This window comes from Pleurodeles waltl, chromosome 7 (genome assembly GCF_031143425.1).
Source record: "Pleurodeles waltl isolate 20211129_DDA chromosome 7, aPleWal1.hap1.20221129, whole genome shotgun sequence".
NCBI classification, from domain to species: Eukaryota; Metazoa; Chordata; class Amphibia; order Caudata; family Salamandridae; genus Pleurodeles; species Pleurodeles waltl.
Window position 1 is genome coordinate 1350337331 of NC_090446.1, and position 25402 is coordinate 1350362732.

The 25402-nt window shown below is 45.5% G+C and overlaps 1 protein-coding gene across 3 annotated transcripts in view; it reads right to left on the reverse strand.

Annotated features, from left to right (window-relative positions):
- The window catches only part of TMEM150B (transmembrane protein 150B), a 127610-nt gene that overhangs the window by 78280 nt on the left and 23928 nt on the right, over positions 1–25402 (reverse strand). Inside the window, exon 1 of one of the 3 annotated variants that reach the window (XM_069200766.1) lies at positions 8696–8859. The exons of the other annotated variants lie outside the window; for them this stretch is intronic. The gene's annotated coding sequence lies outside the window, so the exon portion shown is untranslated. Of the gene's footprint in view, positions 1–8695; positions 8860–25402 lie in introns of those variants that run through there. 3 annotated transcript variants of the gene reach the window in all.

The window sequence follows — 25402 nt, forward strand, 5'->3', positions numbered from 1 at the left end:
AGAACTGTGCAATATCTTAGTAAATGTGGCGCTTTTGTCCTCTCTCTCTCTTTGACGCAGAGCAGCATACATTGCGCTGTGTGAAAGTTTAGTAAATCTGGCCTTAATCTTTAACAGTGCTTTATTTAAAGGGACTGACCTTTGGTATAATATGGAGATTTCTCAACAGGGCATTATCTCTGAAAGACAGCGACGTGGCGAGTCCTGCGCCACTGGCCTATCAGAGGCACCGGCTTGTTAAAGGTGACTGACTCCACTCAAGCCTTACCAGATTTAAAAAGTAACTTACCTGTATCCTGTGACTGACACTGCTCAGGCCTGCCAACCTTTCAAAGCTACATGGATGGTATGAGCGACTGACTCCAACCGAGCCCCACCAGTCTCTGAGAAGCGCTTCTCAAGCCTTTCTTTGGCACTTGCCTGTTACGTGTGACTGACTCTAACCTAGCTCTACCAGACTTTGAGAAGGACCCCCCAGCCCCTAAGAGCTTTTCAGAGATACCTGTGTTACGTGTGACTGACTCTGACCAAGCCCTACCACTCCCAGATGCACTCCACAGACCTGCAAGCCTTTCAGGGGCACCTGCTTGTTACGTGTGACTGACTCCACCAGACATGAATAGTGCTATCGCTACAGGTGACATATTCTATCACAGCCTTACTGGTGTTTCAAAGTTTCAAGTCAGTCGAATCTAACTCCAGCCGAGCTGTGCTTTCAGGAAGGCAGACTGTTATAGGGACAGACCACCCACAGCCCCACCGACCTTTCAGAGGCACAGCCTGCTGCATGTGACTGACTCTAACCCAGCCCAACCGGGCGTTTAGTGTGATTCGCTCTCGCCCAGCCCCACTGCCTTTGAGGGTTCGGTTTCTACACGTTACTGACTTTAACCCAGCCCCGACAGACTTTCAGAGACGCTGGCCTGTGACACGTGAATTATTCAATCCCAGCAGCACCGGCATTTCCGAGGCCCCCGAGAGTTGCATTTGACGGGCTCTTGCATCTCACTGGCCTTTCAGAGGCAGCGACCTTTGTTAGTGTGCCCCAGCCGGACATGTCTTTCAAAGACACTGACTCTAACGCAGGTTCACCGGCTTCAAAATGCATCGGCCCATGTGATTGACACTATCCATAATTACATAGGAACATACATACATGCTTACTTACATGCATACACATTTACACACACTCATACAGCTGAAATGAGATAACTCTTTCAAAGCCAATTTGGCCTCGCATAGGCACTGACTAGTACCCCAACTCCACCGGCCTTTCAGAGGCATCAACCAGTCTGCTACATCTGTCTGACCTTACCCCAGCCCAGCTAACCTCTGCAGGGCAGCAGCCTGTAATAGGTGAGTGTCTTTGCCCAGGTCAAGGGGGCAGTGCGTACCAGAAAGCCTGCTTCCATGGGTCTCTATTTCTCTGCTGATCGCCCTCTAGGGCTGGTCCTGGCTAACCCTCGGATGCTGCTGGTGGCCAGCCCGCCCCATCCTTCTCTACATATCTGCCATTAAGGGATCATGCACACGGCTTCGCTGCCTTCTTTATTCACAGAGACCGAAGTACAGGTGTATCGAGCGCTTATGCAGCCATCTGTGCCCGCCGCTTCAATAAATGGAACGGAACACAGTTTGGTGATCCACGGACAGCGCCGGCTTTAGGGAGGTGCTACCGATGCAGCCGCACCTGACGCTGACTTTGGTGGGTGGCGCGGTGTTTAAAAATAACTATGGGGTTTAAAAGCCAGTGCACTTCCTTGTGCGTTCCGCAGTTTGCAGGCAACAATAAAAATGTCAAGGTAACTCTGGTGATTATTACGCCTGCTGGTAAGAAATTGGAATGTCTTGTAGCAGTTTTGACTCTTCACTGTAGCGCAGAGGGTTAAAGTGCCTGCTGCAACGAACGTGTACAATGCAGATCGCAGAACTGAGTGAACTATGAGCAAGGGTATTAAAAAATTAACTGTATGTTAGGGAGGGGCTAAGGAGAGACGTGGGGTAGTGCTGGGGAATGGTAGTGAGGGAATTCATGGAGAAGGAGGTCGTGTGGAGGGGGAGGAGGGTTGGGCCGAAAAATACCTTCGCACTAGGCGCCACCAGCACTAAAGCCGACACTGTCCACTGAAAGGGGCATGCAAATGCCTGTGGCTATTATGCTGCAGCCCCCCCATACAGGAAGTGGAAATGTCCACTGCGAGGGAAAACATTGACGAGACTCAGGCTGGGCCATCTGCCACTTCCGGGAGTAACAGAAGCAGGGGCAGATCTCCAAATACATGAACATCACTGCAGACTAATGAGTTTCTCATTTATTCAAGACTGTAAAGTTATGTATGGTTTACACAAAGTGCATAAACCATAAAGTGTAACTAAAAGAAAAACAGAGGTAGCACTGAAGGTTCTCCATGGAGAGGTGACATTTTAATATCATGTCATATCTTTTAGGCACGTTCCATCCTGCTTTCTTATGCTTAGTTTCATATTTACACTTTCTTAATGATATTAATAGCAACTGCCTGTTTTACGTGGTGCTCTGTGATGCACGCCCATTTCTAATTGACGCCACTGACGAGTGCAATTGACAATTGCACTTGGAAGGGTGAAAGTCTGAGCTAGCATTTCCGGGTTTAAACTCATAAACTGCAGAGGATAGGCGATGACAGGGAAGAGAGTTGTTGCACTAATTTTGCCAGCCATAGTGGAATTATTTATGAGATTGGCAGATATCAATGATTTGTGGGTGATCAAGGTAGCTACTGAAACGAGATATTTTAGTAGTTTCTGAGCCATGGAAAAGGAGATAGCACTAGGGCACTTGTGGTCTCACTGCACATGCTTCCTAACTTTACTAGCCATCTGTCTCCATAGCGTGTGATCCTAAAGGCTGTAGTAATCAGGGCTAGCTTTTGGCATGGGTGAGCTGGGCCTAGGCCCAGGGCGCCTATTTTCGGAGAGAATCACTCAACTCTTTCTCTGCATTAAGGCCCTGCGTACATCAACCTTCCCAGTGCACCTTGGCTCCAGTGATTTAGTTTAGTTGTTCTAATCATTTTTAACATGTCACAATCACTGTAGTTAACACCCTATCAGCTCTCCCATCTACCATTCAGCCCCTGCCGCCACACACCAACAACCTCTCCCCACCCCAACAAACAACTTGGCACCTGTGGGTGACTCAGGTGAGCTGGGGGAGGTGCAAGATGTTTGAGTTCAGCCAGCCAGGAACTGACATATGAAAAGCAGCCCCTGCTGCCTCATTTTACACCAACAGCAGCTAGTGCAGCAAATTTATTTCCACCCAGGTCATACTCCGAGCAAGGGCCAGCTCTGGTGGTAATATAGGCACCCGCTCGGAAGACACAATTAGTTTACTTGACACAGGGCTGCTGCCCACTGGTAAATCTCATCCTTTGGGACCAGAAGTCTAGGTTGCGACAAGCTACTGGCACTGACACTGCCCTGGCTAACATCAGAGAAGAGCTGTTGATGTTCTGGATTGAACACAAGACACAGGTCTCATACTTTTCAACCTCTCTGTGCTTACGTGGCCTGGACATCCTGCTGAGCAGACTCAATATTTGGCCTGGCGTCACGGCTCTGTCTTGGAATGGATTACGTTTTTCCCCTACTGCACCAGCCAACATATCTGTATTGGGTCAACAGGACTGCTCCCTTGCCAGGTTGCACGTGGAGTTCCTCACGGGCCATCCCTTTCATATCTGTTCTTTAACATCTACATGGTCCATCTGTACAACTCCTACAACAGTATTAGATGAATCTCCAAATGTAGCTGATAGTTGTTCAGGTGAAAAACAGACTAGCAAAGTAGGCCACATCGCCACCTGTCTGGACAATGTATTTTTCTGAATATAAGAGAGTTTCCTTTTCCTGAACGGAGCCAAGACAGAAATATGGATTATCAGAGGACTAGGATCCACTTCTCTGCAATTCAAAGGCCCGCCAATCAAGGAGAACACTGACCGCCATGTTGAGAAGTCATATTTCGCTCTGAAATCTCCTTTCTTCTCAGTGTCATTGCAGTGGTCAAAGGCATGTGTCTGCAGGTCTACTGACTGCAGAGAACCCTTCGCTTGTCTGAATCAATTACGGGATGGATGAGCCCTTGTGGTGGCCGATCTGGAAAGTTGTAACATTGATTACAACAGGCTCCCAAAAAAGCTCACTGACAGGCTTCAAAGGCTACAGAACCAAGTTACCAGAATCTGTGGTGACTCAAGAATATAAAGGCTGCCTAGAAAGCATCCCACTAGATGCAACAGATCCTAAAATACAGCTTAAAGATATTTGTACTATGTGTATGGCTTACTAGGCAAGATATGTCATTATGGGGGTTATTACAACTTTGGAGGAGGTGTTAATCCGTCCCAAAAGTGACGGTAAAGTGACGGATATACCACCAGCTGTATTACGAGTCCATTATATCCTATGGAACTCGTAATACGGCTGGTGGTATATCCGTCACATTTGGGACGGATTAACACCTCCTCCAAAGTTGTAATAACCTCCATTGTGCCCAAGAGAAATCTGCAATTATGATTTGCAAACGTTAGATCTGGAAGGCCCTCAGCAGTAATTAATCTGATGACAGAGGGCCTGATTTAGAGTTTGGCGGATGGGGTTACTTCGTCACAAACATGACGGATATCCTATCCGACATATCACATTTCCACTGTAACCTGTGGAAATCATAATACGGTGGACGGGATATCTGTCACGTTTGTGCAATCTGTTCACCAAACCCAAAATCAGGCCCAGAATATTCAAAGTCCAGGGACACAAATTGTGCAGCTCCCTGAACCAAAACCTCATGGTGGCACCAAACTATGGGCCAGATGTATCAAAGAGTTTTACCCATTCTGTGTCTATGGGAAAATGCTTTAGTATACATATGGCCCTATAACTTTTTTAAGAAAGTGATACAGGCTGAACTGTTTCAATGTGCTTTAAACTAAGGGGCATACTTACGAGAAAGCGGCGCATCAGTCCAGATGCGCCACTTTTCTTGTGTCCCACTTGCCCTCCTAATGACACCATGGTTGAGCCATTTTACATTACGGTGCACCATGGCGGTCGTTACCGCTACAGTGTCAAAAAATGTTAAGCTGTTGGGGCGTTTTGCTGCACTAGCTCCAGTTTGACACTGGTGCAGCAAAGCACAGGGAGGCCCATAGACTATTATGGGTGCGTCACTTTAACTCTGTTCTGAGAAGGCATTAAAAATGACGGAAACGGCGCAGTGAAATCTTGTAAATTTGACTTTGCCATTTTTTCGGGCCTCCCTGCATAGGAACGCCTCTTTACATACATTATTCCTGGTGCAGGCATTATGTGGCGCAAGGCTTTGCAAAGTGGGGCAATGCTGGCATTGCACCACTTTGTAAATATGGCGTGGGGGAATGGCCACCTTAATGCTGACTTAGCATCATAAAAATGACGCTAAGGCAGCATTAAGGCGGCACAAGGGGCTTGTAAATCTGCCCCTAAATCCCACATCTCAGGGGCCCAGTGAAAAAAGAATACTGGGCTGGGTTTTCCCCTCAGTGAAAGCACACTAACTTCGCCTTTTTCTGTATTCACCTAGCGCTCTGAAGTACCCAGAAAGACACACACAGCACTCTTTAAAAATCTAAATAAATAAACAGGCCGGCCACTTCTGACAAGTAAACATTTTATGCATTACATCCTACTGTAGGGTGATAATTATCTATAATTTTTACTCTGTAACAGAATAGTCCCTTATGCTTTCTAGTCAATTGCCCATGGGTGAACCTTGTTCGCACCTGGCAGGAGTGGTGTGGTGGGGCAGCAGGTGGCTTTTGGCGCTGGTGATCTGTGGTCCAATCAGTTTCAACTTTGGAACTAGAGGGGCTCAGTGAGTGATGCCAGCAAGACTGATTCTTTCAAGGGTGGTTTGATGATTCTCCCCAAGAGCATTTTTTGAAAACATTGTGTCAAAATAGTGAATATTTCATCATAACTACCATTAAAATTGGCTAGACAGCTATTTATCAGATGGCCCAACATGTTTCATTATATATGTAGTATATTTCTTCACTTTTCCATCGTACCTCTTCAGGTCACAATGTCAGTCCAATATTATGACTGAGTTTCTACTTGGAAGGGCAACTAAAAAGTAATACAAATCTCACCATCATAGGTAAAAGAGGTCAGAGGTAGAACGTACAACAGGCATACAGCATGGCTACAAATTGTACATGCTCAGGTCCCAGACAACAGCAAAGGTAAGTTCAGAAAAAGTTCGCCAATAAAAATAAAAAACTCATGAAATAACAGCCATTGCAGCTAATACCTACTGGCTCCAAGCAACCAAAACTAGCAATTATACTTCAAACTAATCCTGATTTTTTTCCGAAAATACCAACTTTAAATGTATTTTATAATTGCAACCATTTTGCCTGAGGTATGATATTCACACTTTTGAAAATAAAGCCATTTCCTCGTGAAATATAATATGCTAATTTTGCATAATTATGCTCAATTGATCCGCCCAAAAGCTCGCCATTTTCATGAAAAAATATTTTTGTTAAAAAAAAAAAAATCTTACTACTTTTTTTTGCAAATACCGCACACTGTAGTATGTTATTTTCAGCAAGCACTCACGTGTACTACTACATTGATACATTCTGCCTTTCACACTCATTTATCATATTAAAATGCCAGGCGTGCACATCCTATGGCAGGAATGTTCACAACCACCATGCCAGTGACGGTCAGAATAAAGACACCAATGTCCACATTATCTCAAGAGTGGGCCACCATGGTGGCCGGGAGCAGGAATGTTGTCAGTACTTCACAGAATACGCCAGGACGAGCAAGTGATGTGGCATGGATAGCTCAAAGTTTGCCGAAGAAGCCCCCATTATGTCATGGGTCGGCTTCTATTCGGCAGAGGGTTTCTAGAATGTCACAAAGAATGACCACATTATGTACAGGATGGGGTACTATTGTGTTACACAATGCCGGATGTTGTCACAAAAAGTCCACAGCATGTTGTTGATTGGCCCTGTGGCCCTCACCCTCCCCACTCTCCATCGAACACCTTTTCCCTCTGGACAAACACTTACACAGACAGCAGACACCTCACGCGCTCAGGTGGGGACCTGCCATTCAGGCAGACACTCACTCTTGTTACCCTTGCACTCTCGTCTATACTCCTCTCACCAATACTCTCATTCCTCACACTCCCTCCCTTCTCCCTCACAAAACCCGCACTCATTCGCCTCAGATTCCTTGCTTGCCCCACCTCATGATGACTCCCATCATATTCCTTGATCTCGCTCCTGCCCCTCACTCCCCAGTCCTCACTCGTACTCCTCTCACAGAACTCTCTTCTCAATCTCACAAGCACTCAGCTAACTCTCACAAACATTCCTTTCACTCTTGCAAGCACTTCTCCCATTCGCTGGGCTTGGGAGGGGGTGATGAGCCCCCACGCATGCGCAGTTCTGCTGTGGATATAGTGTTCTGGCGACCATGCGATCACAGCCCAGTTACAGTTGTGGCCCAGTAGACAGATGGCATTAAAGACCCTGCATGGCATTTATCAGACGTCCCTCTGCACTCTGGGAACCTGCGGTGGCACACCCCAGTGCCCAGGATAAGCCAGTCGCCAGTAGGTTTAACTTTGCCCTGTGGGCAAACTCACCTTTACGTGCATTCCTTTGGGTTCTTGACGTTGCCTTGGAACCTATGAAACACTCTCATTGGCTACATTACCAAGTAGGTACTGTTATTTCTAAAGCATTCAGTGTTTTATAGTGTTCATGTGTCCAATGTATGAGCTGGCCACTAATAATTGTGAAACCTGAACTATTCAGGACTTGTCCTCTCTCAAACGACAACCCAAGGACAACAGAACTGCCCAGGGCCTTACTCACAATAAAGCTCTAGATACCTGCTAAAATAAAAAAAATTGCATAGTCATGCCACGCTCTCACGTGCACATCACGTCCTAGATATGTATAAGTCTTGCAGTATTTTCGGCACACCTGTCTGTACACATAACACACTGCAGAGAACTTCACTGGGATCAAATCAAGTTTAGTTTCCGAATAACGTTGTTACGTCATGTTATGTTGAGATACGTTGTATTATGTGCTCTCTCTCTCTTTCCTTCTCTCTCTCTCTCTCTCTATATATATATATATATACATACGTATACGACCCTACCAGTTACATCACCAATATTAACTTACATGCCCTGTTTACAACCTTTATTTTAAATAGGGCACCTACCTATTCTGTTCATCAATTATATGCCTCATATACTTATTACATGCCCCATGTCCTGTGCTCCCTGTTATGTGACACATTTACTACTCAACAATGTATGTGTAAAGTAGATTTCTATACAATATGCACATATTTCATAAAACACTTAAATGCCCCGCTCATTTCGTATCACATTAATAGTTTGTGTGACCTGTGCCCCAATTCTTACTCGAATAATACTTCTGAATTGCATATAGTACCTTAAAGTGCCACACACAACGTGTGTCTTGTATACCACGTACATTTTCCAGGTAGCAGTTTACTGTTCGTGCACCATATATCTGCCTTATATAGTGTAGCACAAGTCCCCAAAAGCAGTTTAGCTCCTGAAATATTAGCTCGGTTTACGGTATTCAGCTTGCCCCCGTATACCACTTACGTGCCTGATGTAGCGCCCCCTCGCGTTGCTGCGGCTGCTCCTTAGTGCGCGAGCCCCGGGGTATCCTGGTAGGGTTCGGCCCGGTTTCAGCTGTGAGCCCCGGGAGCGGTCTCCGGGTCCCTCGGCGGCACGGACTCACAGGCACCGAGCTACAGAGAGGGCTCTGGACTGCACCCAGCTTTATGAGACCTGCGCCTCCCCTGACGCCCTCAGTGGTGTTGTCCAAAGTGCAGCGCTACGGTGGCCTTATCTCGGGCCTGGTTATCGGGATTCCTATTTTTAAACACTCATAGAGGTGCATTTGATTTCCCCTTGTTTCGGTAGCCGGGAAATATACCCTTGTCGTATCTGCATGACTCTATTTTGTCTTGTATCCCTTCGGGCAAGAGTCGAAAGCGGATATGGGCAGTGACTGGCCATTTTTTCCTTCTTCCGTGTGCCCTTTTTCTAACTTTGCAGTTTTCACACGCACAGCTGGCCTGGTATAGTCTGTCAGGTAGGCGGCTGCCGTGAAAGAGATACGTCACTCACTACACCAGCGAGCATGGGCCCGGCCTGTTTGCACAGAAGTCAGTCCTCTCATATCCATGAACTGGTATCTCGTATCCCATATCCTACGGTGATATTCATAGACAGATCAAAGAGCATACGTTATCAGTTTGTACAAACTGAGCTGCACTTTGCATTAACCTCTGCTTGTACTTCGACAACCCCTCTAGCCAACCTTGCATCCGTCTGTCCGTCCTTTCCTCCGTCTGTGCATCATCTGATTATCCGTGAACCTGGCTACCTTTCCAGTGGTCAGTCACCTCCAGTTAGCAAAAAAATCTGCCCCCCTACCCACCTCCGGCCGGCTATCAATCGACTTATCATTCATTCTTATGTCCATCCGTGCTTTTTATATCTGCTCATCCAACTGTTTATCCATCCAACAAGCCAGTTGGCTGTACGTTCATTGCCCATGTGCAGTCTGTCCTTCCACGAGACAGGTGCTCGAAATGGAAACACGGAAGTGTAAACTGTTCCAGAGTATCAGTCTGCCCTGGGAAGTACCGAGGCTAACCTATTAAACGTTTTGCACCCCTGCTGAGAAGTGCAGATATTCCCCCCTTTCTAATTCCAGAAGTGCTGGTACCCAGTACCTGATAGCACCGGCCCATTTACAGCTCTCAGTGCACCCATCACTACATGATCCATTTATGATGTCTCCCTCTCGCACAGGTATTAAGTACCAGCTGGACCTGACACTGTTTCTTTTGTTGTCCTAGACTTGGCAGGTGTATCGATGCTATTGGTTTGGGTGACACCGGGTCTGCCATGGGGCCTGAAGTTGTGGATGCTTTGTTTTTATTGAAATTAGGGCTTCTTTTCCCAACAATTCAAACTCACCCAATTCCTTGGCTGATCTTGGTATCCAATTGAACCTCAACGGAGCAGACGCCATTTTGAAATATCGAGGAAGGCTACAGAGAGATGCTTGAAGCCGGCAGCCTCGTGGGCACTGGAGGTAAGACATGAAAGACGGGGGAAACCATGGATCTGCGGGGAACTCTTACAACTTTGGAGAGTTGGATGCTTAGAACAAGGGCGGTGTGCACGGTGCAAGAGAACCACGTGTGTTCTGTTTCCTGTTCACACCTTGTGCATCACAGGGGTGGTTCCACTCTGTTTGGGTGATTATATTTACGCGCTTCTATATTTGCTGAGGTTCACACTGGGGCGATGCAGTGCCTACATTTTAAACACCCTTCCCACTTCCTCAACCTTATCAGTGATCATTCTGCCCTGTCAGTACTTGCAGTTTGTACCCCAGGGGGCCAGGCAGGCACAAACAGGTCACAGTGTACTTGGAGCCAACCATACATAATGTAAACTTAAACCTATATTCCATAAAGTGCACAGGGGAGTCACCGTTGGAATTATGACACTTGCGAGAAAGAGTTCAGGCTGGCTTGGCAGCAGTGCTTAATTTGTCAATAAAAATGTGCCGGTGCCCAAAGCTCTCCTTTGAAACTCGTGGCTGCTGCAATTAAATGTGCGAACACAGAAAGCTGAGACAGCTTAATCCTGAAGCTGTCTCGGTTCTCTTCAATCCATTTAGAGCCTCTTCCTTCCCCTTCAGCTCCCTCTTGCAGATTTCTGCTTTCCCCCGTTGCGACGCTTTTTCGTTTTTCTCTCCCCCCGTCTTTTCCATATGGTCTTTTGCTCGCAGTAAATGCTTGAGGCAGAAGAATAAGTGCCGACCCTAAAAAATAAGTGCCGGTGCTCCGCACGGGAAACAACAAGCACAAATTAAGCACTGCTTGGCAGTGATGTGGAAGGGGAGTTGCCTATATCATGACCCTGTTTGGGGCCTGAGGCCAAACATGTATGCAAATATTTCAATCAACCAGGGAGTACGAGTGAGTGCTTTAACACGAGAAGAACATTTTCACCCAGAAAATATTGGAGCATCACAGAAATGTTCCTGTGCAATGTTATGTGGGGAGGATGTTGATTAATGTGTAGTGTTCATCTCCTGCAGCCTTCAAAGGGACAAGTAAAGAAAAATTGACCTAAAAAAACGATTGTTGCATGAAAAAGAGTCTTCATTTGATAAGTGGCTGGTATGGGCCAGGGAGCAGTGCACACAGCCATGTGTGCAAAGGAACTGAGCATACACCTTAGCATACTTTTGAGCTAGGTGTGTACGTCTTCACTTGACTGTCTGTCTAATGTGCTGAACCAAAGGTGGGAGATGTGAGATATTTGCTTTGTTATCGTTGTGGTTGCAAAGATTAATTTATTAAAGCAACTTAGAGGGTCATTCTGACCCTGGCGGCCGGTGGCCGCCAGGGCCACCGACCACGGGAGCACCGCCGACAGGCTGGCGGTGCTCCAATGAGCATTCTGACCGCGGCGGTTCAGCCGCGGTCAGAAGCGGAAAGTCAGCGGTCTCCCGCTGACTTTCCGCTGCTCATTGGAATCCTCCATGGCTGCGGAGCGCGCTCCGCAGCCATGAGGATTCTGACCCCCCCTACCGCCATCCAGTTCATGGCGGGAAAGCCGCCATGAACAGGATGGCGGTAGGGGGGGTCGCGGGGCCCCTGGGGGCCCCTGCCGTGCCCATGCCAATGGCATGGGCACGGCAGGGGCCCCCGTAAGAGGGCCCCAAAATGTATTTCACTGTCTGCCTTGCAGACAGTGAAATACGCGACGGGTGCAGTAGCACCCGTCGCACCTTCCCACTCCGCCGGCTCGTTTACGAGCCGGCATCCTCGTGGGAAGGTCGTTTTCCCCTGGGCTGGCGGGCGGTTTAACTGGAACCGCCCGCCAGCCCAGGGGAAAACTCGTAATACCCGCCGCGGTCTTTTGACCGCGGTGCGGTAATTTGGAGGGCGGGATCCTGGCGGGCGGCCTCCGCCGCCCGCCAGGGTCATAATGAGGCCCTTAATGTCTTGCTGACGGTCCTCTGCTTTGTAAAAGAGGGAACAGGGTCACTTTCCTCAAGTGTGTAGTGTGCACGGTGCACAATTTAAGAAAACCAAAAGTGCTTTATTGTCAGAGTCTGGGGAACTGGCGTAAATCTACTGACTCTGTGGACTCTGACCGGTGACTAGAAGCGTGAGAAATTAGGCATCTCTAAGGTTGTTTCGTGACAAGTTCTAGGAAGAGTGCAATTACAGTTTTTGGTATCACTGTGCCACGTGAGCCAAGCTACACCTGGTTGAAGAACCCCAAACAGGGCAAAACTGGTTTTGGGTTGCTTGTGTCCTGGTTTAGAGAGGACCTGGCCTGACATTTTAGGCTGGACTGTTTCAGCTGGAGCAGGGTCATGACAGATTTGCAAATGGTTAGGTCCAAACCGAGAGTGCATGATGGGCAAAAGGACAATGCGTTTGAATGCTTCCCTGAATTATTGCAACTGATGAGACTTATTGCGAGCATCCTCCCATCACCTTTTGTATGTTTGGCTTCACACCATGAGTGGAGATGGGATGCCAAGGCGTGGGTCCTGAGCTTACAGCGCCACTGGAACCAAGCTACACCCAGATGAAAAGCCCCAATCAGGGCGAAACCAATCCTGGGTTGCTGGTGTTCCACTTCAGGGAGGACCTGCCCTGCCTGGCAGTTTGGGATGGACTGTTCCGATTGGAGCAGGTTTGAGACTGGTTTGCATCTGGTTCAATCCAAACTGAGGTGGCATGGTAGGCAAAAGAACGATGGTACCCTGAACAATTGCCAGTGGTTACACTGATTGCAAGTATCCTCCCCTCATCTTTTGTGTGTTTCAATTATTATGTGAAGTCACACTTTTGGCACACCTTTCCTTTTTTTTTGGCCCCTGCTTGACCGAGCAGCTCAAAACTCTCCACGAAGAAGCAGGGGTATATTAAGTTCTTTTTTTAAAGTTTTGTGAAGATTCGTCAAACAGCACCCAAATAATCAGTGAAATGAGAAGTGCTCTGACCTAACTATAACTACACACAGTGGTGACCACCACTATGTAAGATATTTAAATATGTCTTATATATATATATATATATATATATATATATATATATATATATATATATATATATATATTTGTCAGCCAAAAACAAACAACACTGTATTGTAACGAATGGTATCTGGACAAATTAATGTATGTGATAAGGTGTACCGTCTGTTTTTTCTGTGTCTCCTCCTGGCAATTAAGTAGCTGTAGTGGTAGGTCACAAGGGAGGTCAGGGCAAGCAGAGCTCTGCAGGGGTCCCATCTGGCCCCCCTCTAGAGACGCCACAGTATCATCCAGTGCTGCTGAGGGTGGGAGGATCTGGAACGTGTCCAAAGAGACAGAAACCTTGGGGACAAGGACTCAGGTGGAGTGCACAGGCCTAATTATCAAGAACGTAGCGGGTGCTGTGCCTCCAAGGCACAAGGGTGGAGGGCCCTCTCTGCACCCTTAATATGTGTGTATTTTACACGCTAACTGGGCGTAGGTGGCCCACTTTCATTGCCCGCATTTGGGCTCATGACCAGTGCTTAATTTGTGCTTGTTGTTTCCGGTGCTGAGCACCGGCACTTTTTTTTTAGGGCCGGGGCTTATTCTTCTGCCTCAAGCATTTGCTGCGAGCAAAAGACACATATGGGAAAGACGGATGAAGGGAAAAGCGTCACAAAGGGAGAAAGTAGAAAGCTGCAATAGTGAGCTGAAGGGGCAGGGAGTGGCTTTTTATGGATTGAAGAGGCCCGAGATGGCTTCAGGATTACGCTTCCTGAGTATTCCTGATCACACATTTAATTGCAGCAGCTGCGTGTTTGAGAAGGGCTGTGAACCTTTTTATTTACAAATTAAGCACTGCTCATGACACTTGCCACGCAGCTGGTGCAGTGTGCAGAATGCAGCATTGCAGATGCAGATTGGCGAGGATGATTCTGAGTTTGAGTGCGGGATCGAAGGGGCTGCTTCGAAGGGTTTTGGAGCCCGAGGGTCGGGGGCGTAGAGCGCTGATTCTTAACCTGTGGTCCAGGGACCCCCCTGGGTCCGCGATGCCTACTGAGGGGGGCCGAGGCAGCTTAGAAAATCAGATAATAATACCAGATCAAAGTTATATGAAAATATGAGAATTTTAAAACGTTCTGTACATGTAAAGGAATGTTAAATTGGGGGTTAAAAAGTAAGTTCTCCTCAGATTTATTCGCAGGAGCAGTGCAAATACATGCACCAAACAGAATATGGTTTAGAGGGTGGGTAGCCTCAATGAAACTTAGAAAATCTTCAACATTCTGTTAAATTTACAATTTTAATTTTTATATTTGTGAATTACATAACATGTGTCATCATTTATGTGTTTGTTGTGTGAATGCCCCTGTATATTTGTGCATTGTTTTGTGGTTCACAACATCGAAATTGCAAAGGTCAGGGTCCTCGGCTTCCAGTAATGACTCAGTTGGGGTTCCCGGATTCCAAGAATGGAAGTCAAAGGGTCAAGAACCACTGGTGTGGAGGGTAAAGGTGGAGTGCGCCGAGGTGAGGTCAAATCAACATGAGCTACCAGAGGTGAGGTGTGCAAGTTCTGAGTTTCAGCTTCAAGAACAACTGGATCAGAGGCCCCTCGATTGGGATATGAGTTGGATTTTATTCGTGAAGAGCGCCCACCGTACTCACATTCACCATCAAGTGAGAAAAACCCGTAACTTCATCCGTGGTGCTAGAGCGCCATCCTGTGGTGTTTCTGCTGTTCAGGCGTGAGATCTACATGGAACAATACACATAAGGAGAGATGCAGAAGCATATCCTCGGCTTCCTTGTAAGCTTCGAGGTGACCTGCCCCACATCTGAGCGAGGAGGACTCCCAGAAGAAAGGATCATGTGACCCTTGAAACAATCAACAGTCATCCTCGGACGACTAAGAATTACTTCTACTCCTGAGATTACGAAAATGACGCTGATTATTTCCTTAAAACATGGGGAGGGCGTCTCGTCTACCAGATTCTCCCTGAAAAGCTTGGTTAAGGGAGGGTTAACTAGTATGAGTAGTCAGGGCTACAATTCAATGAGAAACAGTAAAAGTCTGGTTCTGACAGCAGCTGTTCTTGGGCAGGAACTAGTTTCCGTGCTGTCCTAGGGACTGGCCTCCATGGCGTCCCGGTACAGTGTGCAGATGCCAGAATGCACGCAAAGCGGCAGGGTCAGGGTGCCCAGGGCGACTCCGCAGAAATGGCCTACTTATGGGCGACCAGTAACTGTTTTTATCTGAGCCTTGTCCTGTGCGCGTGAAGCTTGAGGTCGCACAGATACAGCTGGATACTGGGATCCCACTGCCGCGCCGCGGGCTCAGACAGACGCCCATAAAGGTTCAGAGGCGCTCGGCCTGGTACTTCCCAAGCTTAGAATAAAGAAAGGTTGAGTTAAAACTCGCAAGTTTTCAAATATATGACTTATAGGTGACAGGCATCCGTTTAATGTGGGTGCCTAAATCAATGATTTATTTTAACAGGATAGTAATGTGCGCCCTCCAGGTAAAATAAAGCTCTTTTAACAACATACTTATCTCACTGACCTATCTTGCATAAAATAGAACTCTGTGATCTATGCGTTCTATATGTGCCGTTCAGCTGCCATTTTAACCATGCGAGCTATGTCATGAGTTAAATCTGTGATTGGAGATTGCACAGAGACCTCTCCAGTAAGTGCATTAATTGCCTATGTTATCTTATCAACGTTACAGATTGAACCTCGCTGGATAAATATATAGCTCTCGCTCGAAGGAGCCGTAACCAACGAAGCTATAAAAAGCAGTACTGGTTTGACCACTGGTTGAAGTGCATTAAATACAGCATTGGCTCTGTGATCCTGAGTGCAATGGGGCGGGGTGAGTGAGCAGGGGGCGGGGTCAAAGGTGTGGTTCAAAAGATATTCTGTAACTATTGGGTTGGTCTTACAGCATATATTGGGGTGTGTAGCCCTCCTCTGGCCCCCTCCCTCCAGCCCAGCCCCGCCCCTTACTACGAGGAAAAATAAAATGATAATAACGTAGTGTACGTTTTTATCATTTTATTGTTCCTTTTCGGAAAATCCAGAGGGGCGATGCTCCTCCACCTTAGCCCCTGATTTTATAGCCCTTTTCCTTCTGGTAATATCGTAGTGTAAATCTATTAATAGATATAGGTGTCTCTCATGAGTTTATTTTTTTCTCTGTTTTCTTTTATAGAGAAAGGCACATTGCATAATGCATTTAAGCTCTGAGGTGAACTTCTGGATTTTATTAAGTGCACTCAATGACATTTCTTTGAATTATTGCTGTTCAAACATGGAGATTTGAACCAAGAAATACAGTGTATATTTTTGATCAAATGGGCAACAAAAATGAATGGATAAAGGACTAATACATTATTGTCATGGATGGTGCTTTACCAAAATGCCAGTGGTTATGGAAGTGCATTCACATCCCCTTTAACCCCTATGGGACATCACAGGAAGTGAGATCATGTGATCTCTCACCTGGTAAATTTTCATCATCTCACCTTTGAGCTGGAATGTTGCAGAAAGTGACATTACTTACATTTTGACCTGATGACATTACAGGTAGTTGCATTATGTGACCTTTGATGACTAATCCAACTTACATTTGTGAGCCAACTCTGATCTTATTGCCAGAGGGTGGACCCACAGACTGGATGGCATACAGCAGTTGCATGACAGAGCAAGTATTGTTACCACATGCCCATCCATTTATTTCCCTCTGCTACTGTCACTGTGTGCCCATCTCTCTGTTCCCTTGTGATATCTCTTACTGTGAACACATTCCCCTAGTCTCTAAAGAGGGGTCTCCAGACTTTTATGTATAAGAGCTACTTATGTTCAATAAACATCATTGGTAGATACTCTTTTTACTAGTGTTGTAATAGTGACCACATCAGACAAGATTACATTACCAGCAGTGATCACCTCAGTGGATCAGGTGGGGTTGCTGGCAGTAATATAAAAAAGGTTTTGTCAGTTTGGAATGCCTCTATGTAGCTAACACATTCCAGCCACAGCTCCAGTGCCCCTGGAGTGAAAGCAATAATATTATTAACAAGACTACCCACATGAACTACCACTCATAAATCAGCTTTAAATATATTTTGGAATTTCGCAATTTTTCTTCAAAAATGAGCATCAGTTCTGCAAATCCACACATTTCTGCCTTGAATACAGAGTGTTGGTATATATATATATTATTTCATCCAAGCAAAAGGTTCTGATTTGATACGCTGGGCTGCACATAGGAGAGCTACTTGCAGGTAGCTGGAGAGCTACCAGTAGCTCAAGAGAAGCCTGCTCTAAAGCCTTTAACCTCTGTAGTGTGTGTCTGCCGCAAATCTCTAGGGAAGAGGGAGATGAGGGTGGAATAAAATAATAATAAAAAAAAACCTTAATGTTCTGACGATGCCGCAGCTACCTGCTGCCTAGTTCCTCTGCTCCACTGGTGTCCCTGTAGTCTCTGGGACACCAGCACAGGCTCTCCATGCAATCATGGCGCTGCTTTCATGCTATGTCTAGCATGAGAGCAGCATCAGGATTGGTCTGAGTGGCTTTGACTGCTGCTCAGACAGTGCACTGGGGTCTGTGCAATTTCTCCAACTAAGCTGTGCAACACAGCTGGGTTGGAGAAGCCCAAGTGCGCATATCAGTGTAGCTGGCCTAGATGGCTGTGAAACTGACATGCACACTTAGTGCACTCCACTCCTCCCCCCTCCTAGCCCCGTCACTCCCTCCACATGCTGGCTGAGACAGCAGCTGAAAAATAAATCAATAGTAAAATATATTGTTTTATTTTTCAACTGCTGGCTCAGCCAGTGGGGCGCTCCCTTGCAATTGCGAAGGAGCCGCCCCTGATTTAGCATGTTGGAGTGTTTTACATAATCAACATATTACCCAAAGACAATGAGTCATACAAGTGTGCAAGTCAATACATACAAAATATTATTTGAGACAAGAAGGACTACAAGGAGTAGGAACCACACAGGTATGAGTGATATGTTGAGACTGCTTGGTCTGTAGAAACAAAAGGGTGATTTACTAAGTTTTCACACAGTGCAGCAACCAAAGCTGCCGCGCTGCGTTGTATGAAAAGGAGAACGCACAATGGCACCATATCTACTAAGACATGGTGCTGTTGCTCTCCCCTCTAGTGCAAGGGTGTGCGCGTGATGTCAAGCATGTGTTTTATACTGGAAGTGTATCCTTCCAGCACACCATTTTATGCTTCGACAAAGTTTAGCAAGTCACCAATTTGTAAGTGTGCTGTACAGTGGAGCACACATTCAAAGTTGGAAAGGTTGGGAGAAAATACATATTTTCTGACTTTATGCCTGCCTCAAGAAGGTGTATTTTTTATACAAATCCCTTTTCACCAAAATTAGTAATTAGGGATTAGCATCAAAATCAATCAAGGGTGTATGGGAATGTACATGTACCACCTACAACACACCTCCTTGAAGCAAAGTACATAGTGCTAATTTGTGTTGCTTTAGGGCTACGTTCCAATGCCATTCAGGATTTGCGCTAGAAAGTATCACCCAAAACACAATTTTGTACCAGTTGTGCATCACTTTTGTAATGAAAACCAAGCGCAAAGAGTTACTAAATCTGTCCCATAAAATCATGGTGTGAAACCTGAAACAATGTTTGGCAGGGCCATACTAAGAAAATTAAATATTCTACCAAAGGAACCTTGTTAGCAATCTCAGAATAAGGAAAGAAAGGAGGAAAAATATGTTTCTAAACCTATGCCTTGCAATTTGCATCCCAGTTCATGGCTCAATGTGCTATATTAGAAACACTGTAACTAATGAACTCCAGGTAACGAAAGGATCTCTCTGGCAAAAGTAGTAACCACTGAACTGGCTACATAAAATAGAAATCTGGAGCCTGCATGTTACACGTTGTGCTTTATAGTCGGAACAATAATCCCCTATGCTACTTTATCATGAGTCATGGATTCTGGGACTGGTCATTTTTGTGTGCCGCCATTACTGTGAGACTACAGAGTATTTCCCACCCTTACACTTGTTGGCGGTCGGGTCAGGGAGGCCTGTTAGCCTGTATCTTAAGCAATTCAAATTTGTTTGAAGTCATATGTCTGTCCCATATGGGGCGGGGCCTTCTTGTTTTGCTTCGTGGATCATTCTTGTAACTGCGTTGTGTTTAATGTGTCACTAAGGGGTGTTTTCTTTTTAAAAGATATAGCCCTGACTGGATATTAAGGTTATAGTAGGTAATTATGGCGTCATACTGTATTGCTATCCAAAACTACTAACACCTCCTGGAGAAAGCCTTACCAGCTTGACATAGTTATGTTTGAATATCCACGTGTACAAAAGTAGTCTGGAAAGGCAACTTGGGTGCAAAAGTACCCAGGCCGAAGGATATCAGAGGTAAAAACCACAAACATCCCCCAGCTCCTGACAGTGCAAGCTCCCTCAGAAAGCATGTCACAAACCTACCCAAATAGTAATGAAACTGGGGCCGTCTTCAAAAAGACACAACCTTTTATGTATATATTGTTCCATGGTCATGTTAACAGCTGTGTTAATTTATGACTTTTTAAGTATTCAGAAATTAATTGTGTGCATAATGCGCACATTGCTAGGTATGTGCATATCTGTCTGGAATTCATGAAAATTGCATGATTTATACTAGGCACCTCATGCACGATTATTCTATTTGCAAAAATTTTTCTCAAATTGCATACCAACTTTCTTGCGACAGAAAGTATTTTGCACGGCTATCTGCATTTGAATAACTGTAAGCTGGGTACCCAGATAACTGTAGAAAGTTTGCATCGTTCTGTTTGAGAATACCGAAAAAAAGTTACTGATTTATGGGTAGAAACTAACTGCACTAAGTTTGTCTAGCCCTCTTGAAATCCCTGTTGTTCGCATTCATATTACTTTTTGTGTCAAACCCCTGGCAGCACCTAACTTTTCACAACCATTTAAAACCAATGTATGTATAATGTACACTCATCAACTTATATATTACACACATTTACTTTGCTGCCATGTGCATATCTTACGTGGCGAAAAGCTATTGAGAATTCTACACAATATACATATACACGTCATGGCGTTTTTGGGCTAGGTAACACTTTTGGTTGGAAAAAAAATTGTAATTGCCTCAAGGATACTAGCAATGAATGAGCTGTGTTTTGAGAGGCCTCTATCTTGAAATAAATGAAAATATGTATATTTGAGTGTCCTGGGAAAATATATGTTGATTATTTAATGTCTTCCTTCTCTCGCTATACAGCCACTGGAGAACACAAAGCAAAAATAGCTACTTTAGCTAGCCAGACATCCTCCAAGAAATATTGTAAAGAAAATCACCCTTATCCACTCTTTCTAAGGAAATTCCACCAAGATCTTGGATGCCCTTAAACAACTGGTTTAAATTGGACTCAGGAGATCTTCTTCTACATTTGAACATATAACATACTCATATGGGCTTTCACCCAGCCCTCTTCATACATTGGTCTGCTGTTGGCTAATGTCTCTGTGAGTACTACCTTCTTCGCTTTATCAAACAGCACATCCATAAAAAGTATTGAGTACCAGGGACTGGTGTGGTAAAATCAGTTTTGTGAGGCCAAAATGTATTTTTGCTTTTAACCTATGTTTAATTTTTATATTGGTGAAGGCCTGGGTGCTACTAAAAAATGAAACCTTACAAAAACCATGACAAAACAAGCATTAACAAAGCAAAAAAAGTGCCAACCAACACCAGACCTATTGGCTTTAGCAGTGCTTGTTTATTTCCCCCACAGAGACGCCATGAGTGCAATAAGTGTGCCAACGGACTGAAGATGCACCACACTGATGAGCCCCAGTATGGTTAAAATGTCTGTGGGTCCCTTATGTTAACCTGTAGTACACACATGCACCAAAGGAATACAGAAGGCTCCGAAATAACTCAATAATAAAATAAACCACTACTCCTGACCAGTTAAAATCAGCTCTGGGTCTCCCACAATATACTGCAGCACACAAGGAGGCAGACGCTTTGGAGCCCAGAGTTTTTGACTTCGGATCCACCGAGGTGCATATAAGCCCGTTGTCGACCATGACCAACCAATTCACTGGAAAATACTATGACATAGATTTTCTCAAACACACACACTTCCAAACAGCACCATGAGATGATTTGTTGAATGAGTGCTTTACTCACTGAAAACAAGAAATCACTAGTGTTATTATGGAATATATTAAGGATACAGTACTTGGATTTCATTTGCCCTGTCAAGTCTCCCTTTTTAGGGTCGAGCCTGCGTCTCATGCGCTTGCGAATGCGTTTCGCTTGTGAGATGCTTTAGTAGATAGAAAAGGGCTTGGCGCCCCATCCATGTTACGTGAGGCTTGCTGTTTCCCGTCAGGTTTGTGGACTACTTTTTATCTTTTTTTCGCAGCGCGATCTCGCTTGGCAGAACTCCAGTGCTTTGCATGACATCGACCCTGTTACATACTTAATTGCACTTTTGCCGGTTATGTACATAATTGCACTTTTGCCGATAGGTTTCACTACGAGTGAACTGTAGAAGCGCGAGCGCTCTTTTTTTGAATTTTTTTTTCTTTTCTAACTGCATGCCGTCTTCAACTGTCCGTACGAGCTAACTGTAGCAGCGTGATCGCGCTGTTTTTTTCCATTTTTAATTATTTTACAGACAGTCTCTATAGCATCGCTGACAGCCGGTGTCAGAGCCATAGGTCCCAAAGGCCATTTGCTTTGCCAATGCTTCTTTCTTTCTACAGCCTTTCACCACAATTCTTCAGTCGCAGCAGCTTGCTGGCCACAATATATGGGCTATTAAATCCCTCTTAAGATATGATGAACTATTCGCTTGAGCCTGCATTAAAATCATGAATGCCAACGAATTATTGCATGAAGGAAACAGGTTGCCAAAGCAATTACTCGTTACACAAAGGAACAAAGTAATTCTGTAATTAAGAAATCCAAATGATACAAAGGAGTACAGACTGTGTTTGTATTATTAAAAATACAGGACGTGATGTCACAAATGTGACCATGAAAAGCGTTAATAGCTCGCACAAACAGTACATGTGCCTTTTCGTGCTTCAAGATTCCGTATTTTCTGTGTTTTGCACTCGCTTTCCCGCCAACATGTAGCTGGTGGTAAAAGGAAAAAAAGAAATAAAGTCTCAGTGAGCGGGATTTGCACTTCGCTCCTCATCGAAGCTGGAGAAGAAACGAGCGCAAACACCGGATAAGAATGTTTTCCTGCCACAGTCTAGCCGGACCCAGTGTTTTTTAGCCAGCTATGAAATGGTGGCCTTTTAATGACGTAAGAATGTTTTTATGTCCTTGTGGTGCAGTGATTAAATAAATAGCATGAGTGTCTTTCATTAATGTGACTTTCAGTGTGATTCCTCATAAATGAAAAATATTGATAGTGAAGCTTATTTGACATGCGCTCCATTCAAGAAAGACATGTTTTTTTCGTTTCTTCCACGTGTAACTTGTTACTCATTCAGCTTCTACCCAACAGCACTTTACAAGCCGAGCCGTTTAGGTCTGTATTGACAATACGAATTTGGAAACTACAGTTCCCAGAATGCAAAGCGCTGTTGGTTGAAAGCTGGGTTGGAATAAATGAAGCCATTAAACGTGACGTCACGCTTCTCCTTTGTTTATTGAAAATCCAATGGGGTTAAGCTAGAGTGGAACCGGAGCCCCTCCCTTAACACTGTATGCTGCTCCCAGAAGCTGAGCACAGGCGCTGTAGAATCACAGGCAGTGGTCGAAAGAGCCAATTAGTCAGCTTTTAATTAATGGGACGAGGCAACAAGGCATCGATAGAGCCATCCGGTGACTCGGGGGCCACATCTAATTATTTACTGCGGCCCGCGAGAGGCTGAGTTTATGTAAATGTTTACTGAGCCTTATCTGGGTTCTGGGGCAACTTATGGTTCAGTGGAAGTGAATTCTTCGTGTAAATATTGGCATTGTTCCTATATGCAAATGCTGCACGTCTTTCGTAATGATTGTTTCAACAATGTTTTTCGTGGGAAAATGCGAGCCCACTTGTCACGGCAAATATAAATTTTACGTTCCCTGCGGCAAGCACGGATTTCACATTATAGCGCAGAGGGTTACCGTGCCGGCTGCAAAGAACCCGTACTACTGTAGACCACAGACCTTTATCTTATGCGGACAACTGAGTGGATCACTGCTGTTGTCACAGCTGTTTTTGTTGCCACAGATCACAAGATACAACTCACAATATAGAGCAGTGGCTGTTATGAACTATTATCAAAGCGCTGCATGCAGGCTGCGTTACACAGGTTAGGGTATTGTGTGTTTCTCCTGTTGTGCACCGAAAAACGTGCACATTCGAATCGTGGAGAGTTACAGGCCCAAATAGATCAGCAAAGAAATGACACGCATCCACACTTCTCTGATGCACTTAATGCCTGTTGGCGCCAAGCCAACCTGCAACTTTATTTCCTATGAGTCCTGACGTCAGGACTCTACCATCTGGCTCTTACCTCACAGGGTTACCGCTATTCTATTCATAGTGGTTTTTGTCACACCCCCGAACTACTAGTATGATCCAGTGCCAAACATAACATCTCGCAGTCTTAAATTCTCCATTCCCAATATTGAAAGAGTTAGTTTGGACAGCTATACATTCTTGGCGGCAAAGCCACCCTTTACCAGCACTTTAAAACAAATGAAATGTGCCTGAGAGAGGGGCTATGAAGAGATGAGGGGCACTTTTGCCAGTTGGTAGTGAGGGAAACCGAGGAGAATGTCATGGGGGTGCAAAAATGATTGTCGCCCAGAGCGCCACTAAAGCCGCCCTGGGTCGGGTCACCATCTTCCCTTCCACCACTGAACCTGACTACTGGACTAGAAGAATGTGCAGCTTCCAATGGTCTAGCCGAGCTCCAACGCTTTACAACGTTGAACCAATATCAATGTTGTCCTTTTCACACATTCATTTAAACTGTTTCCTCGCTGTAGGAAGTTGGCTCTGTATATACTATTTCAAAGTGAGAAATAGTGTGCAGAGTTCAAGGGTTCCCCTTAGAGGTAAGATAGTGGCAAAAAGAGATAATTCTAATGCTCTATTTTGTGGTAGTGTGGTCGAGCAGTAGGCTTATCAGAGGGTAGTGTTAAGCATTTGTTGTACACACACAGGCAATAAATGAGGAACACACACTGAAACACAAATTGCAGGCCAATAGGTTTTTATATAGAAAAATATATTTTCTTAGTTTATTTTAAGAACCACAGGTTCAAGATTTACAACCAATACTTGAAAGGTTTTTCACTCAGGTATTCTAGGAACTTTGAATAATCACAATAGCATGTACAGTTTTGACAAAAATGTCAATAAGCTATTTTAAAAGTGGCCACTGTGCAAAAATCAACAGTTCCTGGGGGAGGTAAGTAAATGTTAAGTTCACAGGTAAGTAAAACACTTACAGGGTTCAAAGTTGGGTCGAAGGTAGCCCACCGTTGGGGGTTCAAGGCAACCCCACAGCTACCACACCAGCAGCTCAGGGCCGGTCAGGTGCAGAGGTCAAAGTGGTTCCCAAAACACATAGGGTTCAATGGAAATAGGGGTGCCCCGGTTCCAGTCTGCCAGCAGGTAAGTACCCGCGTCTTCGGAGGGCAGACCAGGGGGGTTTTGTAGGGCACCGGGGGGGGGGGGCACACAAGCAGGTACAGAAAGTACACCCTCAGCGGCACAGGAGTGGCCGAGTGCAGAGTGCAAACAGGCGTTGAGTTTCTAATAGGAATCAATGGGGAGACCCGGGGGTCTCTTCAACGATGAAGGCAGGCACAGGGTGGACTCCTCGGGGTATCCACCACCTGGGCTAGGCAGAGGGTTGCCTAGCGGTCACTTCTGCACTGGAGTTCGGTTCTTCAGGTCCTGGGGGCTGTGGGTGCAGTGCTGGTTCCAGGCGTCAGGTTCCTTGAAGCAGGCAGTCGCGGTCAGGGGGAGCCTCTGGATTTCCTCTGCAGGCGTCGCTGTGGGCATTCAGGGGGTCAACTCTGGCTACTCACGGGCTCACAGTCGCCGGGGAGTCCTCCCTGTAGTGTTGGTTTTCCACAGGTTGAGCCGGGGGCGTCGGGTGCAGAGTGGAACGTCTCACGCTTCCGGCGGGAAACGTGTGGTCTTTAAAAGTTGCTTCCTTGTTGCAAAGTATTGCAGTTTCTTGAACAGGGCAGCT